The 17,767-nt window shown below is 47.3% G+C and overlaps 1 long non-coding RNA gene across 1 annotated transcript in view; it reads left to right on the top strand.

Moving 5' to 3' along the window:
- The first annotated feature begins 5,918 nt into the window (after positions 1–5,918).
- LOC149359537 (uncharacterized) overlaps positions 5,919–17,767 on the top strand; it is a 67,589-nt gene continuing 55,740 nt past the window's right edge. Inside the window, exon 1 of the long non-coding RNA XR_016288785.1 lies at positions 5,919–6,139. This is a non-coding gene — a long non-coding RNA (uncharacterized LOC149359537). The remainder of the gene's footprint in view (positions 6,140–17,767) is intronic.

The following is a 17,767-nucleotide window of genomic DNA, read 5'->3' as shown; positions in this document are numbered from 1 at the left end:
AGCTTGTGCAGCGCATATATCTGCTTTCTCATTACCTACAATTCCAGCATGGCTAGGAACCCAGCAGAATTTAATGTTGTGCTTTTGTTTTGTGATTTTAACTATGTTATGTATGATGTTTCCTATTATGGGTTCAGTAGCATTCCTGGAGTGCAGTGATTTGAGCATACTGAGGGAATCGGTGTAAATGATGCTATTTTTGATGTTCTCTCTTACTATTTTTTCTACAGCTATGAAGATGGCATAACACTCAGCAGTAAAAACTGATGCGCATTCTGGTAGTCGCATTATCTGTTTATTTTTTCCTTGGATTACTGCACTTCCAACATGACTTTCTGTTTTTGAGCCATCGGTATAAAATTCAATGTAGGTGTCATACTTTTCTTGTAGTGCAAATAATTCCTGTAATATGTACTCGTTTGGCGTTTGCTTTTTGTCTAAATGTGTCATTGTGAAGTCACATACTGAAGGCAGGCTGTACCATGGTGGCAAATATTCATTCCTTTGTGCAATATTCGGTAGGGCATCCAGCACTGCTAGCTCTTCGCATTTATCTTCAAAGCGCAATAGTAATGGCCTGATAGAATGTGGTTTGTTGATGAATAATCTTTTAGATGCGCACTTGGTGACAATTGGATGGCAGAGATGTTTCGGAAGAGAACGGATTTTTAGGACATATGTGCATGTAAGGGCGATTCTTCGATCCTCAAGAGCGGCTTCATTAGTTTCAACGTAAAGGCTAACTACTGGTGATGTTCTGTATGCTCCAGATGATAGGCGCAGGCCAAGATTATGAATGGGGTCTAATCTTTTTAAGTAGGATGCTCTTGCCGAACCATATACTATGCACCCGTAGTCCAGCTTGGAGCGCACCAGAGAGCGATATATTTGTAAAAGGCTTGCTCTATCGGACCCCACCGCTTCCGTGAGAGCACTTTTAAGACATTGAGGGCTTGAGAAGCGTTCTTTTTAAGGTTGTTAATGTGTGGTAGAAATGTGAGTTTCTTGTCGAAAGTTAGGCCTAAAAATTTGTGTTCTTGTTTAATTGGTAGCGCAGTGTGATTCAGGTATAGATTGGGATCGACCTGTAGGCCTCGTCGCAACGAAAAAAGAACAGCTACTGTTTTTTGAGGAGAAAATTTAAATCCATTTCTGTCTGCCCAAGCACCTAGTTTATTTAGTGTGATTTGTATTTGTCTCTCACAGGTTGATATGCTGGAGGATGTGCATGCTATTTGTAGGTCATCTACATAAACTGAATACAATATGGACTTGGGTATTTCTTTAGCTAAAGAATTCATTTTTACTATGAAGAGTGTCGTGCTTAGAATGCACCCCTGGGGTACGCCGTTCTCTTGGGTGAAAGTCATGGAGAGAGTTGCTCCTAGGCGGACTCGGAATGTGCGGTTAGCCAGGAAGTCATTCAAGCAGTTCAACATCCTGCCGCGGATACCTAGCTCTGCTAGGTCACGGAGGATGCCGAACTTCCACGTGGTATCGTAGGCCTTCTCCAAGTCGAAGAAGACACCAATACAGTGCTGCTTGTGGATGAATGCTTCCCGGATGGTGTTTTCTAGGCGGACAAGGTGATCTGTGGTCGAGCATGCTTTCTTAAACCCACACTGGTGTGTATCTAATAGTTGCCGAGATTCAAGTATGAAGGTTAATCTAATGTTTATTACACTTTCGAAAGATTTAGCAATGCAGCTGGTGAGGGCTATTGGTCTGTAACTGCTAGGACTTGTTGGTGGTTTTCCGGGTTTGAGAAAAGGTATTATGACTGCTTTTTTCCACTCGTCAGGTATATGTCCAGTTATCCAGATTTTATTAAAGAATTTTAACAGTGCCTCTACAGCAGCCTCGGAGAGATGTGCAAGCATAGCGTAATGCACGTTGTCTGGTCCTGGTGCTGTCTTTTTTCCAGAAGATAATACCTTATTTAATTCCTGTAGTGTGAGAGGCTGGTTGTAATCCTCATGTATACCTGCTCCGGATGGGAATCTTTGTTTCTCAGCTATTGCTTTGTGTTTCTGAAATGTGTTTGTGTAGTTGGATGAGCTTGAGATCTCAGCAAAATGCTCGCCCAAAATGTTGGCCTGTTCTTCTAAAGATGTTTGTGTCCCGGGTGCTGTCAAGACAGGAAGTGTAAAAGGGGTATGGTCACCAGTAAATTTACGAAGTTTTTCCCACATTTTCTTTGATGTTGTTGAGCTGTTTATTGAGGAGACATATTTCTGCCAAGAGGTTTTCTCAGCATTTCTTCGCACATACCGCGCTCTGGCTTTTGCCTTCTTAAAGGTAAGTAAGTTCTCTGCAGTGGGATATCGACGCAGAGCGCTCCAGGCTTTGTTTTGTTGTTTTTTTGCTAATGTGCATTCTTTTGTACACCACACTTTGTGTTTCTTTTGTGCAAGTCCTGTTGTTTGTGGTATAGCGAGTGTTGCGGCCGATATTATGCATTCAGTAAACTTCTCATTAATTTCATCTGTGCTGAGGTGGTCACAAAATTCATTTTCTAGTGTGGCACTTTTTGTAAAAAGTGACCAGTCGGCGAGGTGAATTTTCCAGCGCCGTGGTCTTGTGGGGATGATTGGAGTAGACGATGAGAGGCTGATGACAGTAGGTAAGTGATCGCTGCCCATGGGGTCATTTAAAACATCCCATTTAAAATCGTTAAAAAGTAATGGTGATGCGAAAGCTAAATCGAGAGAGCTCATTTTTGCTGAGCTTGGGCAGCAATATGTGGCTTTTCCCGTATTTAAAAGACAGACATTATTCGAAAGTATAAAATCTTCGATCGTTTGGCCTCTAGAGTCACAGCGTTCGCTTCCCCAAAACGGAGAGTGAGCGTTAAAATCGCCAACTACCAGAAATGGCTCCGGCAGTTCATCGATCAGGCCTTCTAGATCTTGGCATGTTAATGTGATGTGTGGGGGAAGATATACCGAACATATTGATATGGTTTTGTAGCTGATGACGCCAACCGCAACCGCCTCAAGTTTTGTTTTCAGTTTGATTTCTTGAGCCGGGACGCCGCTTTGGATGACGATTGCGACGCCTCCCGAGAGTCTATTTGCATTTTCGCGATCACGCCTAAAAGTTGTATAATGTTTTAAGATATTTGAATGTTGTGGACCAAGATTGGTCTCCTGGAGACATAGAGCTAGAGGCATCACTGATCCTAGAATATGTGTTATATCACTGTAGTTTCTCAACATTCCTCTACAGTTCCATTGAACCACGAATGGCATGTTTGTTTTTTTGGGTGGGAATGGAACGGAAGAAGTTTACTGTTCTGGGCCCGTTACCGGGGTTCTATCTTTTCGTCGCTCGAGAGAGCCGGTCCGCCGCTGCAAAGCGGATGGAGTGGGAGTTGTATCCATCACCTCACCAGAGGTGCTGGAGGACCGCGAAGCCGCGGATGTGTTGGTGTCGGGCCTCCCCCGACGGGGTGAAGTCCTGCGGGGTGCCGACCCGTGAGCCGGCGCTCCCTGCTTTGGAGATGGCACAGCAGCGTTCGCTGTCCCTGCCTGGGGCGCGGATGGCCCTGCCATAGGCTCGGTGGAAGTGGCCTGGGCAGATGCCGGAGTGCTGTGTGGTGCGCCGCCCCTGCGCACCACATCAGCAAAAGTTTGTTCTTGTGGAAAAGTTGAAGCTGTTCTTTGCGTAAAACAGTCGTCGCGCTTCCTTAAATGTGATATTCTGTTTTGTTTTGATTGTAAAAATTTCTTTTTCATTTTTCCACGATGGACATGACCTCGAATAGGCGGGATGATCGCCTTCACAGTTTGCGCATCGAGGTGCTGCTCCTTCACAGTTGTCGGAAGCATGTTCTTTTGATGCACATTTAGCGCAAGTTTCGCGGCCACGGCAGCTTTGAGACCCATGACCGTACCTTTGACATTTGAAGCACCTGCGTGGGTTTGGGATGTAATGTCTGACATTTATTTTGAGGTAGCCAGCTTCTAGTGATTCGGGGAGTGTGCTTGAGTTGAAAGTCAGTACTAGGTGCTTTGTAGGTATCTCTTTGTTGTCTTTTCTTATTTTGATACGATACACACTTATAACATTCTCTTCTTTGAGGCCTTCAAGCATCTCTTCCTCGGTGAGGTGAATGAAATCTGCTTCGGATATCACTCCACGGACGGTGTTCAGAGATCGGTGTGCTGTAACTGATACAGGGATTTTCCCGATGGACACTAGGCTGGAAAGTTTTGAGTATTGGGCAGTGTCTCTGAGTTCAAGGAGCAGGTCACCACTTGGCATTTTAGACAGTTTGTACCCGGGACCCAAGGCCTCAGTTAGACTTTTTGCAACTAAGAATGGGAACATGGTTCTTGCGGTTTTTTCAGTTTCTTCGCTATGAAGAACGTGAAATTTTGGAAATGGTTTCGGTTTTTCGAAAAACTCTGCAGTTGCCTCGTTCCGCCCTCTTTTATGAGGGCGATCTGGTTTGGAAAAGGGGGGAGCCATGAAAAATTTGTGTTGTTCGGCCGTGGTGCCAGCCACCCACCATGGAGCCCAACGAGGGGACGGGACAGGAACTTGCGAGCAAGTCCTGCCCACGCCAGCTGTACACCTCAACTATAACCCAATATGACGCAACTCAGGTTAGTTGGCCACACAAGGTTAACCCTCGCCGCCAGGAAAAAAAGGAAAAAACTAAGAAGAGAGGAGGATACAGGAAAGTTGTAAGGAAGGAAATAGGAAAGTCAAAGATAGAGGGGAGGACAGGAAAAGGCGACTGCCGATTTCCCCCGGTCGGGTCAGGCCGGAGGTGCTGTCTACAGGAAGCTGGGGCCAAAGTGGTGTGTTGCCTCCGCCGAGGGGCCTTAAGGGTCCAAACGCTCGGCATCGTCTCAACCACCAGGATCCCCTTTTCCCCGGACACGGCGATGCCACGCACGGCTAAGCGCGGATGCTCGGGTCCGTGGTGACGCATTGTTCACCATCATCCCCCTGCGGGGATGTCCCTGCGGATGCTCGGGTTAACCCCGTGGTGTCGCCACTCACCAACGTCTGCATGCTGCAGACGCCTCCCTGCGGGGATCTTGCAAGAACAGCACCCCGTCAAAATCCCGAAAAAAAAGTGCGGCCTCCACGCACGTGTCTACACACGCTTTACTCAAGGTTTGGTGCTGCTGGCAGTAATGTTCTTTCTCTTTTTTTTTTTGGGGGGGGGGGGGGGGGGGGGGTTAACATATTCAAATGCTCTGCCGCAATTCATTTCCGCAAGAAGAGCGGAAAAATATATGCGCATAGCTGGCCCCTAACCTTCGTTGCACTGTTTAAGGAAAGTGATCTTCACTCTAGAAAATAGTAGTTCGACCGCTAGAGGTCTGCCAAAGGTCGAAATGGATATTTTTCAACCTTCCTGCCACTGTTCTCGTGATAGTATGGTAACGCTACGGAATCCCCAGTCAAGCGGACTAGCAGTTTCGGCGACAGCCAAGCATGCTCTGTTGCCGTCTTTCCAATCGCGGCGGAAAGGTTACGTGGCACTGGTATGCTCCCGTCTGCTAAAAAGCAAAGCAGTCGAGCGCGACTGAACGTGAGCTTCAAACCGAGATAAAACAGTGCAGTCTGAAAACTAAAAAACACAAAAACAAAAGAGTCGCTGCGGCCTCAGCTGCAGCACGCGCTATCAACTCTGTTATCAGGCCTCCCGCTTGTTCCCGCCCGGCGGACGAGAATTAGCGAGACTAGGCCTAAGCCTACCTGGCCGAGACAAGGCGGCGGTTCGCCGTTACAGCGGTGTTCGGATGTCATTTCGTTAATTACTTGTGACGTAGTTCGAAACTGGCATTAATTATTGGACTAATGCGCCCTTTATGCACCTCGTCGTAATGTGACCCCAGTCCCTGTTTGTCATTTCTGTCAAGTTATGGCTTGAAAAATTCTGAAGCTCCAGCTACCACCGGTGCCTGACAACGTCGTGTTCGTGTGAGCTGTTCGCCTGACCGTCGCCATTCACGGTGGATATTCTGTTCTGCGGCGGAAGAAAGAACTCTTGCCAACGTGCCAGTGCCGGCTTGTCTTCGAAGTGCGGTGTTGTTGGCGTGATATCTTCAATGTGTGAACACGATCGGTTTGCGTGAACTAAGCCTTCCCCAAAGCTTCAACCTCAGCAGCAAGAGCGGTAAGTGCGATGGCATCTGGTCAGTTCTGTAATTGGCATTGCTGAATACGCGAGTCTTGCAACAATCGAGAATTTTATTAGCGTAGAAAGTGCTTTTAGTGTTCACGCGAAGAACCCGTAACGACCTATATTTACTCCGTGAGATTTGTTGCCCAAATCGCAGAAGCACTGGTGAAAGAAAGTGACAGATACAGTCATATGCCGCTGAGGGTGGTCGCGTGGCTGTGGCCGATGTAGAAGTGAAACTCAGGCCTTGACGCGATCACGGCTCGCCTCTTCTAGAAAGCACGGATGGAAGTAAGCCGCGTAGTTCTTCACTCAGCGAGTACTGCAGGTTTTCAATTTAGAAGCACTGTTCTTGCCGGTGTTAACACCGGGAAGGTTAAGGATGTTTCAAGCGAATGAGTGGCGCGACGCCGCGAAAACTTTCGTACTTCTCGGAACATCGTCACATTGGCCCCTGTAGCTGTCGCGGCCGCTCGAAACACGTTTTTCTGCTTCGGGGACAGAAATCGCAAGCGTTTTCGCTTGCATGCATGTGAAACAGGCTTTAACTGTGTGAAGAAGTCATTTTGTTATCCGGTACTGAGGGAGAAAAGATTGTGTTTTCGAAAGCCATTTTCATCCACATCGAAGAAGCCTTCAATTTTAAGTTCAACCACCGGCGCTCGCTTGAGTCGCATCTGCATGCGTTCTGTTACTCACTCTTGCATATCGCTCGCAATAGCGCGCATATGTTGAGAAGCAGGGTCTTTGTTTCGCCGAGACTTGAGCGTACTGATGTTACTGCTGACTACCTGCCTAAATCTGATGTTTCATTCTAAGTTCACGCCACTGAGCACGCATCGCAATTATCATCCAATAATTAGTATGCGCACGCAGAGAGCCTTCGCGACGTTGTCCCAGTTAAGTCCTTGTCGTGAAATTTCCAAGAGTTTAGCGATTGCACACATGACCGTATCCTATGTCGCGCAAGGTGGCATTGAATCGTCGCGTTAGAAAAGATTTTTGGACTCGTAATTTTTTTTTATTCCTTTTGAGTTCGGTCGCCTCAAGAAGCAGAACTGCATTCATGCATGTTATCGTAGATGCGATGGACTGCCAACGCTGTTGGGAATCATAAGATTACAGAGAAGCTTAGTGGCGTTTATCTTCACCCTCGGCATTCCTATTCATCGCTGCCAACGTGCGGCCTTTGCGTTGTCATTCTGCCACGCCTTTCATGCACCCGCCAGAAGAAACCAGGAGGCTGGCAAGGTGTCGCCGTTCTTCGCAGGTGGTTGCGCTTTTCTCGGGACTGTTCGCGAAGGTGCAGAGCCTTTGTCAAAAATGCACACCCCAACGGGTTTGCTTCCTTGCCACGCAGTATGGATCGCTCGTGCAATCCAAATCTTTCTTGGGCAAGGAGGAATCTCGCCTTCGTCTACCCGAATTTCTGGTTTTCCTGGAATGCCAGGGGGTCCACTACTCGGCTTAGAAGCGCACCTTTCCTGCTGGATATTCATCGGCGTCGGCTGTACAGTATAACGAAACATGAGCGTTCGCTGTCATTTAGGCCAAACTGCACCAAATTTTTTCTGCTTTCATGTTCACTTAAGCTCTTCAGTAAAAATGGCGCTGCAGGATAGTGCGGACCGTGGGGTGATGGTCCGGCGTCTAGCTAAGCTCCCGCGTATTGTTCAGTCTTCCTGCGATATTGAACCGCGTTAGAGTATTTAGATTAGGCCTCGAGCAATCATCTTCGGACTGTGTACAACATTGTGTTCGGCGCGTGCATTCGGCGTCGCGACCATGCAGTGGCATGCGCTTGGTTGGTTCGCTTTTCGGGAAAGGAAATGGCGCAGTGCTTTTCTCACATCTCGGTGGACACCCGAACCGTGCCGTAAGGTATGCGGGTCGTATGCAGTCCAAGTGAACGGACTTAAGGATGCTTCAGGCCGCTCTGAATGGGCCACAAGCAGCTCCGGCGGATACTGCCGCTCGCTTGCGCCGAGGATAGAGGGCGAGAAATCGATGCCGCTCGCCCTCGGGTGGTCAGCGGTAACCAGTGAACACCAGTGTTGTCGGTAACGCGTTACAAGTAACGGCGTTACCGGTAACGCGTTACTTTTTTTCGGTAACTTAGTAGCGTACTCGTTACCATTTCGGACCTGTAACGGGCAACGTACTTACGTTAACATTTTTCGGTAACGTGACGTGTCACGTTACTAGTTACTTTTTATTTCAATTGTTCCCCTCCGCCTCTTTAAAAAAAAAAACGCCGAAAATGATGGTGCAAATAAACAAAATCTACCGGTGCTCTCGACGACCCTTGTTGCGGCTCGCATGCATGCCAGAAAACACCTGCCCTTGACGACGCACTCAACTAAAAAAGAAAGCACGAACACGCAGTCACCCACTTGTATTCACCCCCAAACCACCCACACACACAACTCTCTAAAGAGTGGATGCATGCCAAGCCACCAATGAACCATTTGGAGAAATATTTAAGTGAGTTTCTGCGTAAGCTTGTTTTTCAACCAAAATGTATCGTTCTCAGGCGACACTCTCGCATTCTTGGTGGGAGCAGTTCCCTCTTGTGAGCAAACTCATGAATGTCGCCAGTTCACTTCAAGTTGGCCCCAAGAGAGCCATAGAAAGAGTACAATGATACAGCACAGAAAAGGGGATTGCAGTCAACCAGTTGTTTCTATCTGCAACTGCGGCTAAGTTTTGCGAGCGAAGCTGACCTTGAACACCTTGACGCAAACACTCAGCATTTTTGCAATAATTATGCAGGTTCAAGTAAAAAAAAATTGTTTATGTGCGCAAATATATTTTTCTGAACTATGACATTTAAGCATTTCGTTATTGCTACACAATTTCCGCGTAATTTCGTAAGCAGAAGCACACCAGAATTACTGTAAATTTGTTCAGTTCAGCTATGTTTTCTTTGTGAAGTTGGAATTATATGAAGTATGAGCTTTATAAAATTGTTATCTTGAGTTCTTACAGCGAGGAACCACTGATTAAAATTTATGGCCATGTAGTCACGGCAAAGTAACGTGCGATACTTTTTTTCGGTAACGGTAACGGAAATGCGTTACCTTTTTTTTGTAGGTAACGTAGGGCGGTAACGCGTTCTTTTTTTGTTAGTGTAACGAGTAACGTATTTAGTTACTTTTTTTCGGTAACGCCTACAACACTGGTGAACACCTAGTGCGGCGTTCGCTTTGCCCGCTGCGTCCATGTCTTGCGGCCGCCGCGCTACGGCGCTTTGCGCGAGTGAACACAGTGGCCAGGGCCAGAGCCGTATATTCCCTTCGGCTCTGGCCAGGGCGATGCTGCCCGGCGCTGTAATGATTTCTAGCGGCCGTGAACATCCACGTAGCCGCTGCAGCACAGATCATCGGAGCGCTATTTCATTACCTTCTCATTTTTGCATTCCGGGCTCATTCACATGGCTCGTCTACTTTTATACACTTTTTTGTTTTTCAAAAGAACGGAAAGGAAAAATTTAACGTCCATTACCTCGCTAACAGGGATGCGTTCATCACCTCGCATCTCGTGGCCGTGGCCTTTACGCGATTCCGACTTAGCGGTTAATGTTAAGGGTGATAACTTTCACGTTACCGTGGACCCTAATGAGGACAGTATCCACTTGTGCCTCGACAGTGTGCACATTGAAGTTGGCACTAACGGGCATGAGACAGCATTGTCGACGTCATCAAAAGAGGCCGATGCTGTGGCGCCATATGCTCTGTGTCGCTCCGCTCCCGCGTAACATGGACATGACTTCACATAAAGGCAGACTACAAGCCCGGGTTCGCACGCTTGAGAGGCAATATGGACCTAAACAGGGCGTCTACTACGCAGACATCACAGGGCCGTCGGCCGCGGGATTCTGCACGGCTGTCGTAGTCCCCCGGGGAGTGAATGTCGATGGCCTATCGTTTAGGGCCCCGAATTCAACGCGAGCGGAGGAAATAGCAGTAGCTCTCGCTGCCACCGATCCAAAATCGAGAACGGTTAGCACAGACATTCGCCGGGCCTGTGAACGCTATCTTGCAGTGGAAATATCACCTCTTGCCTCTCAAATTGTAAGACGGGCTCTCGCCGATCCAACTCGTTCAAATGTAATCTGGGCTCCTGGCCACCAGGGTCTACGAGGCATTGAGGCCGCTGATGCGGCCGCCCGAGCGATCACACACCGGGCTCCTCATTCTAGCTCTCCTGGCTGAGTAGCTCATAAACCGCTTCTGCGGTCCCGCGAAATCTTAATTCATTACTGCGACAGCCACCGTCTCTACCCAACACCTGCCAAGGGGCTGAGCAAAGCGGAGGAGCGAACTCCACGGCACCTGCAGTGCAGACAGGAACTCTTCTCTGTTCTGCCATCGCCAAACACTTTGATCCGTACATAGATGGGCGCTGCCCGCACTGTGGGGAGATATACGATAGCTTTGACATGGCGTGGCCATGTGCTCAGAATCCTCACCTTCCCCCACACCCACCTGAGAGGCATGGGAGACTGCCCTGCGTTTAAACGTGTCAAACTGCTCAGAGTGGAAAGCCTAACACACTACGCTATGGCGTCGTACACTTTCTTGCTAAGGATCCGTCGGATAAGGTGTGTGAGATCTCGGCAGTCTTTTATAACAAAAGCTTAACGGCGCCGGAGCCTCGAGAGGAGTAGCAGGCGGTTAGCAACGGCGTGCCTAGACAACGGATATGCGTCTGGAAACAGGTGGTCGCAGCGCCGAGCTCCGCGCTTAGCCGCGGAGTAGCGCCGCAGGATCGCTAGTCTTATTGCATCTAGGCGTGTACTAGTTACTGTGGTTGACCATGATGACGTCATAGTATAGTAATGACAATACATTGGAGTAAACAATGTCCACATGTAATGCATAATTGTAAAGATGAAGTTTTGCCTAATTAACATTAATTATACAATTTAATTGCAACAATTAATGAGTTGATATGTTTCTATAGCAGTGGATAACTACAAGTGCTAAACACGATGTGACCTTCTGCTTGACTTTGAAAAATTTAGCAAAATGTAAGAATAACAATGGGTGAATGGATGACGTCATATACCGTATAACAGAGTGCAAGTCACGTGACCTAGCATAACGTCACTCTGCGCGTTGAAAAGGTGCCTACCGGGACTGATCTCGCCGCAGACGGCGCTGACGTGGACGGGAACGAAGACGCAGCCTCTTCGACGAGCTCCCGTGCTGGTAGTTGTCCGGAACGTTCTCAGCGTTACTGACGCCAAGCCGCTTCTAGTTACTCGATACACTAGAGCTTTCACTCTCTAACTAGGTTGAGCAGTAGTTAAACCACAGCTAATTTACTTTTTTCACTCCCACCTTCCCCTACGGCGTGGTTGAGGTGTCCATCGAGGCGTGAGACAATGACCGCGGCTTTCACTTCCTGATAACCAGTCATTAGCCTGGAGCTGCATAGGCATGATGCCACTCGCGGTCACTGAATTTCCGTTCGCAGCGCAGTAGCCCTGGCTTCAAATGTCTTGCGTTCTCATCATGTGAAGTTCATTGCTCGAGTATCGTTTCATAAGAAGTAGTTCGAAGAAGTGCGTTTGGGCGCTGCATCAACCGCACCGTATGGTTTGTTTTCCGTGACCCCAGGTGGTCGAAATTTCCGGAGCCCTCCACTACGGCGTCTCTCATAGCCTTAGTCGCTTTGGGACCTCAAACCCCATAAACCGTTGTTGTTAATGTTTCGTGCTCCTTCAGTCATGTGGCTCACGCACTGTGCGGTACGAATAGGAAAACTTTTTTGAAATTGTACAAGGTTGCAGTTTGTATTGTCGTAATCGTGTATTAGGAGTCCGAGTATTCTACACGCTGTCACCTTTGGTACCTGTCTGCCGAGTAGGGTGAGTTGTAACAGGGCGGTGGTTTTGTTTTGGTATTGCATTCGATTCATCAGGAGGAATTCCGACTATTCTGCTGACGGTTTGAATCCGGTTACGTGGAAGTGATCCACTATGGTGTGTATGCTTTCCTGGAGGGTCGTTTCAACGTCCCCTGGACATCCGGATTCGTTCCACAAGGTAACGGCGTAGAATGTGGGATGACGGTTTCAGATCGTGGATAGAGCTCTCAGGCATATATTAATGAGGGTTGGAGATATAATGGATCCTTGAGGTGGTCCACGGGTAATGTTGACTGGGGAGGAGAGAGAGACGGCGCTGCCTTGAAAAGGGCTACCCTACCTTTGAGAAAACTGCGTATGTAATTGTACATGTTGGGGCCGCATCGTGTGTCTTGAACAGACTTGAGTATGAGATCATGTGTAACATTATAGAGGGTCTTTTTTATGTCTGTTGCGAAAAGTGCCTGTGTCTGTGCTGTCTTTGGCTGCAGAAGCGTGCTTTGTAGTATGAGAAATACGTCCTGCGTGCCAGCATTACAGCGGTATGAGCTTGTGCGGAAAATGTTTCGTGTTTCCTAGGTGTTCTTCTTGCCTCTTTTGCGTCTGAGAAATGTACGCCATGTTTTCGCAGCTAAAGTTTTCATTTGGGAGAAGGCGTTCAAGCATGCTCTGGCGTGTTTTGTCGCGTTCGTTGGCTGAGTCAAGTTTCTTTGCAGTGTCAGTCAGGCGGTGAAGTCTGTTCAGTCTTTTCAAAGCACGTTAACGGGATCTCTGTTTTGTTCATATCAGATTCTAGCATTGACGGTATGTGTTGGATATGTTGTTGATATTGTGGAGCTGCGTAAATGGTAGTAGTAGTGTGTGGTTGTAGCATGGAAGAAGGAGTGCTTGGCTTACCAGTCGGCGTAGCTGTGTAATTTTTTCTAGGCTGCGCACAGGGCCTTTACTCGAGGCACATCGTTGCAGGATGTCAGCAGCAGCATTTGCCGATGCCATTGGCTATGACAGTGGTGCGTTAGGCTGCTTGTCCTGTGCTTCTGAGACGGCGGCGTCTTCGCTGTTTGCGATGGCTATTCTAGATGGTAATCGGGTGGCGTTGCGTTGCTGGGTGTGCTGCAATAAAGTGGAGTCTGGTGCTGGTTGCGCATTTTGATGCGTTGTATATAGATTCATTGAGTCTGCTTATGGTTTTTGTGAATCGTTGGCTCTATGATCTCCGGGGCAGTGCAGGCAGAGGAGAAAGCACTGGGTTTTCAGAGTGGCCGAGTTAGATAAGTGAGACGTCACGAGAAAGAATATCGTTCAGGCGTGCTACCGGCATCATCATCATCATCAGCCTGACTACGCCCACTTCAGGACAAATGTCTCTGCTATGTCTCTACAGTTAACCCTGTCCTTTGCCAGCTGCGGCCACCGTATCCCCGCTAACTTATTTATCTGATCCGCCCACCTAACTTACTGCGTCCACTGCTACGCTTGCCGTCTCTTAGAATCCGCTCCGTGACCTTTAAGGACCAGCGATTATCTTCCATTTGCGTAACATGCCCTGCCCAAGCCCATTTCTTCCTCTCGATTTCGACTAGGATGTTATTAACCCGCATTTATCCCCTCACCCTCTCTGCCCACTTCCGGCCTCTTAACGTTACACTATAATTATTCTTTCCGTAGCTCACTGCGTTGTCATTAACTTGAACTGAACCCTTTTCGCTAGCCTCCGCGTTTCTGCCCCGTAGGTGAGTGCCGGTAAGATACAAGTGTTGTACACTTTTCTTTTGAGGGATATTTGTAAACTGCCATTCATGACCACAGAGAACCTGCCATATGCGCTCTGTCCCATTTTAATTCTTCTAGTTATTTCCCTCTCACGATCCCGATCTGCGGTTACTACCTGCCCTAAGTAGACGTATTCCCTTACTACTTCCAGCACCTCGCCACCAATTTCAAACCGCTGTTCCCTTGCTAGAGTGTTGAACATTCCTTTGGTTTTCTCGTTGTAATTTTTAGACCCAATTCGGGATACCGGCATGGGTGTGGAAAAAAAACAGAGGTGCCCAAATCTATATCTTCCCAATCGGAAGTTGAGGATAGCTTTGAATAGTTCGTACAAAGCAGGTTTTGAGACAGAAATGAGCTAGGCGAGCCTGAAGGCAGTCAGGAAGATGCGCCAACGGCAGAGGACAATCATCCAGCTTATATAATCGACATAAGCTAACATAATCAAGTTAATAAGGGAGTAATTACTCATTGACGTCCACCCGAGCGCAGCCGTACGGCTACAAAGGAAAGCTATACAGCTTTCTCAGAAACTTCGTAGTTAAAGAAAAATTCGTCCTGGTCCGGGGTACGAACCCAGGACCACCGCTACACCGGAGCAGTCGCTCTACCAATTGAGCTAACCAGGACGGCAAGCTTGGACCTCAATGAGTAACTACTCCCTTATTACAAATCTACTCCACCTTGGGGGATTCTCCGAAACATTTGGTCATAATGAAGTTAAATTTGAGTAACTTCGTTCTGTTTCATTACCCTCACAAATTACTTCCTCGGTATTTTATGCTGCCGCTTCCAATCGCTTTTACGAGTGAAAGTTCCCATCTAGTTGTTCATCTTGCCTCATTCACACATTATTTTGTTTGTTTGTTGTTCTTTAACGTGCACGGGGCTTTAGCATCTCGCTCCCATCACCGCAACGGCACCTTGAGTCTCAAGGTGATGGTGCTTGGTGCCACCACGGACCCTTAGCCCCCTTATACGGAAGCTGTCATCCGCACCGTGGCGATAGTTTTTAAGGTGAATGTTAGAAACCATGAACGGCGGCGGTCGGAGCCATGGTCAAGTTCCCGCCGACGGGCTCCCCGTCTGTTTACGAGTCAGGGGCTCCGGGACCTTTCTGTAAATAAGAATGGGCAACACAGGCGACATTTCAGGAACCGTCAGCATACCTATATCGCATGAGTACCTCTTCCTCCAAAAAGCCTGATGAATTCCTGAAAAGGAACTGCACCGTAGAAGGCTTCACTAGAAATCGACCGCGCTGTGACTACTTTCCTCGTTTCCTGATATTTTTTAATTATTTATTGCAAGTACCTACAGCGCCCATGAGGCATTATGGGGGGATATTACTACATACAATAACACATGCACAGAAGATATTGGGAAACATGTCAGCAAGGATAACACAGCATACTAAGAGAAGACTAAAGGAGTTCACAAGTAGTATGAATGGTAACACATCGGCAAAGCGCTGGTAAACGCACGAGACCTGGAAGAAATACATCAGGTTATCATTTCAACAGCACTTTGGAAACCAGGTGCACAAACCACATCAATCGGAAGCTTATTCCAGTCCAGAATTGTGGTAGGAAAAACGAATACTTAAATACATTAATGCGGCATTGATAACTCATCTTTTTCGTGTTGTCTAGTCTCTCCGAAATGTAATACGGCTGCTTTAGATAGGTGTTTTTATCAATACCGGTGCAATCATTGTAAATGCGGTTATTCTCACTCCCTAGTAGATAACGACAAAGTTCCTGCAGTGTCTGTTTTTGTTATTGCTAGAACCCTTGAGAGAATTATAGGAAAAAATTACAAAGCAAAAACACTTTCATCCGATGACCTTCTGGTTGAAGTTTCGCAGGAAGATCACTCTGACATCCTCTCAAGCAAAAGCAGTTCTGGTGACAGTCACCCCTCAAACGGAATCTAAACACTGTGCAAGGTGGTATATCAGAATGCCATCTGATCTCCTGAAATGCTTCCGAGATCAAGGTGCGATTGCCCTTCGCCGCATCACTATGAGGCGAAACGAGGAAGAGGCATCCGATATCGCCTTAACATTTGAACGGTGCCGTCTACCAGATACTGTGAAATCGGAATAATCCACTGTAAAATCTGTCCCTATATCCCAAACCCGAGAAGATTTTTAAACTACGAAGAGTACGGACTCGGATCCAAAACATGCCGTGGAAATCTCATCAATGCGAAGAGCGGTGCCCATGAGCGCCTGACTGATAACTGCAGTGCCGGTCAAGCAGAATGTCCCAACTGTCACAGGACACACGCTGCGCATTCACGAACACGTCAGGCGTTCCAGAAAGAGAAAAAAAAAAGTAATCCAGATAAAGGTTACAGAAAAGAACGTTTTCTGAAGCCCGGACGAAGCTCTAGCTTCTCTCCGGAAGATCCTACGCTGACGCAGCGTGCAGGGGCGGGCGCCGTCTGGGCACGCAATACACCATCGCCAACATTCCCTGTCCCAGAGGTCAACTTTTCACAGAGCTCTGAGAAAATACAGGCACGCGAGAGAGAGTCTCTCCCTCTTGACGAATCCACATCTGCTTCCGCGTCTACAGTGGAGGTAATACCAGGCTTCTCAGCGTCGGAGACGCTGAAGGAGTCCCCCAAATAGAGGCGGATTTTCCAAGACCGTCTCAAACCGAAGACATCTGTCAATTTAGCAGGATAATAAATGCGGCTATATGTGAATAACTCCGGCTAGTATTCGCGTCCTCGCTTACAACTATGGCTGTCGAAAGCATTATGCACTGGAACTGCCGAGGGCTACAAAGAAGCTGGTTGGCATCGAAATACTCGCGCAGTATCAACCAAACATAGTTTGCCTTTCTGGAAAAATATGTAGTGTACCGGAAGGACTGTCAAGGAAGTACCTCCTCATCAGGTGTCGTTGCTGTTGTTTTTCAGAATTCAATTGCCTCTCAGATTTAGAGGCAGTGGCAATACGAGCACTAAAACCGTATGTTGCCTATACATACCACCACATCATCAACTTTCCATTGACTAACTTGAAAAACTCATTTACCAGCTTCCGGAGCCGTTCCTGTTGGTCGGCGATATTCACGCACACCACCCATTGTGGGGAGGTATTAGAACCGATTCTCGAGTTGCGCTAGTCGAAAAATTCATATTGTTATCTGGGTCATGCATATTCTACAGAAGAGAACCAACATGCTTTAATGCAGCACACAGCTAACGCGCTGCGATAGACCTTGCTATTGGCAGCTACTGTGAGGGCTGTTGTAGATAATCTCTATAGAAGTGACCTCTTTCCCATATCTCTAAAATGCACATAAAATATAAACCCGAAGGTAAATAATCCTAGTAAGTTTAAAGAACGGATTGCTGATCGAAAGATGCTCCATTGTCATCTTCATCAATTTCATAACTAGGTAAGGATGAATTTCAATTCTTGGTCGCACTGCGTATTATAGGCGCTGCACAGAAATCCATCTCAAAGACACCAGTTGAAATACAAAGCAAACGTAGAGAAGGGCAGGATGCACACTGCAGAAGAGCTCGTGAGAACGAAAATAATTCGTTGTAAAAGTTTCGCTATAATTCTACGGTTGGCAACTTGAACTTTAAGCGAGCTAAAGCAAATGCAAGCGTACTCGATGTATCCAAGCGGGAAAGTTAGCAGTCGTTTCTCTCCTGTGTAAATTCTTACGCAGATACGCATAAAGTGTACTGTACACTAAAAGCACTTCGAGGGCATAGTGCACGTACATTACCTCTTGTTATCACTGCTGGCGGTACATTTCGGCACCAAGCAGATGCACTAGGCAAACACTTCTAGCTCAGCGCATTATGCAGAAAAAATCAGGGGGCACTTTGGCTCACTAAAGTGCTGCAAGGCGAAAGCGTTTCCTGGCCACTGTTTGTTTTTATTTACTTTTTATTTTTCATATCTTGTTTTTTATTTATTTTTTGCTCCTATTCTTAATTTTA

This window comes from Amblyomma mixtum, chromosome 2 (assembly GCF_055824585.1).
Source record: "Amblyomma mixtum isolate Tamu chromosome 2, ASM5582458v1, whole genome shotgun sequence".
Taxonomy (NCBI): Eukaryota; Metazoa; Arthropoda; class Arachnida; order Ixodida; family Ixodidae; genus Amblyomma; species Amblyomma mixtum.
The sequence above is the reverse complement of the archived record's forward strand: the minus strand, read 5'-3'. Positions and strand labels throughout refer to the sequence as shown.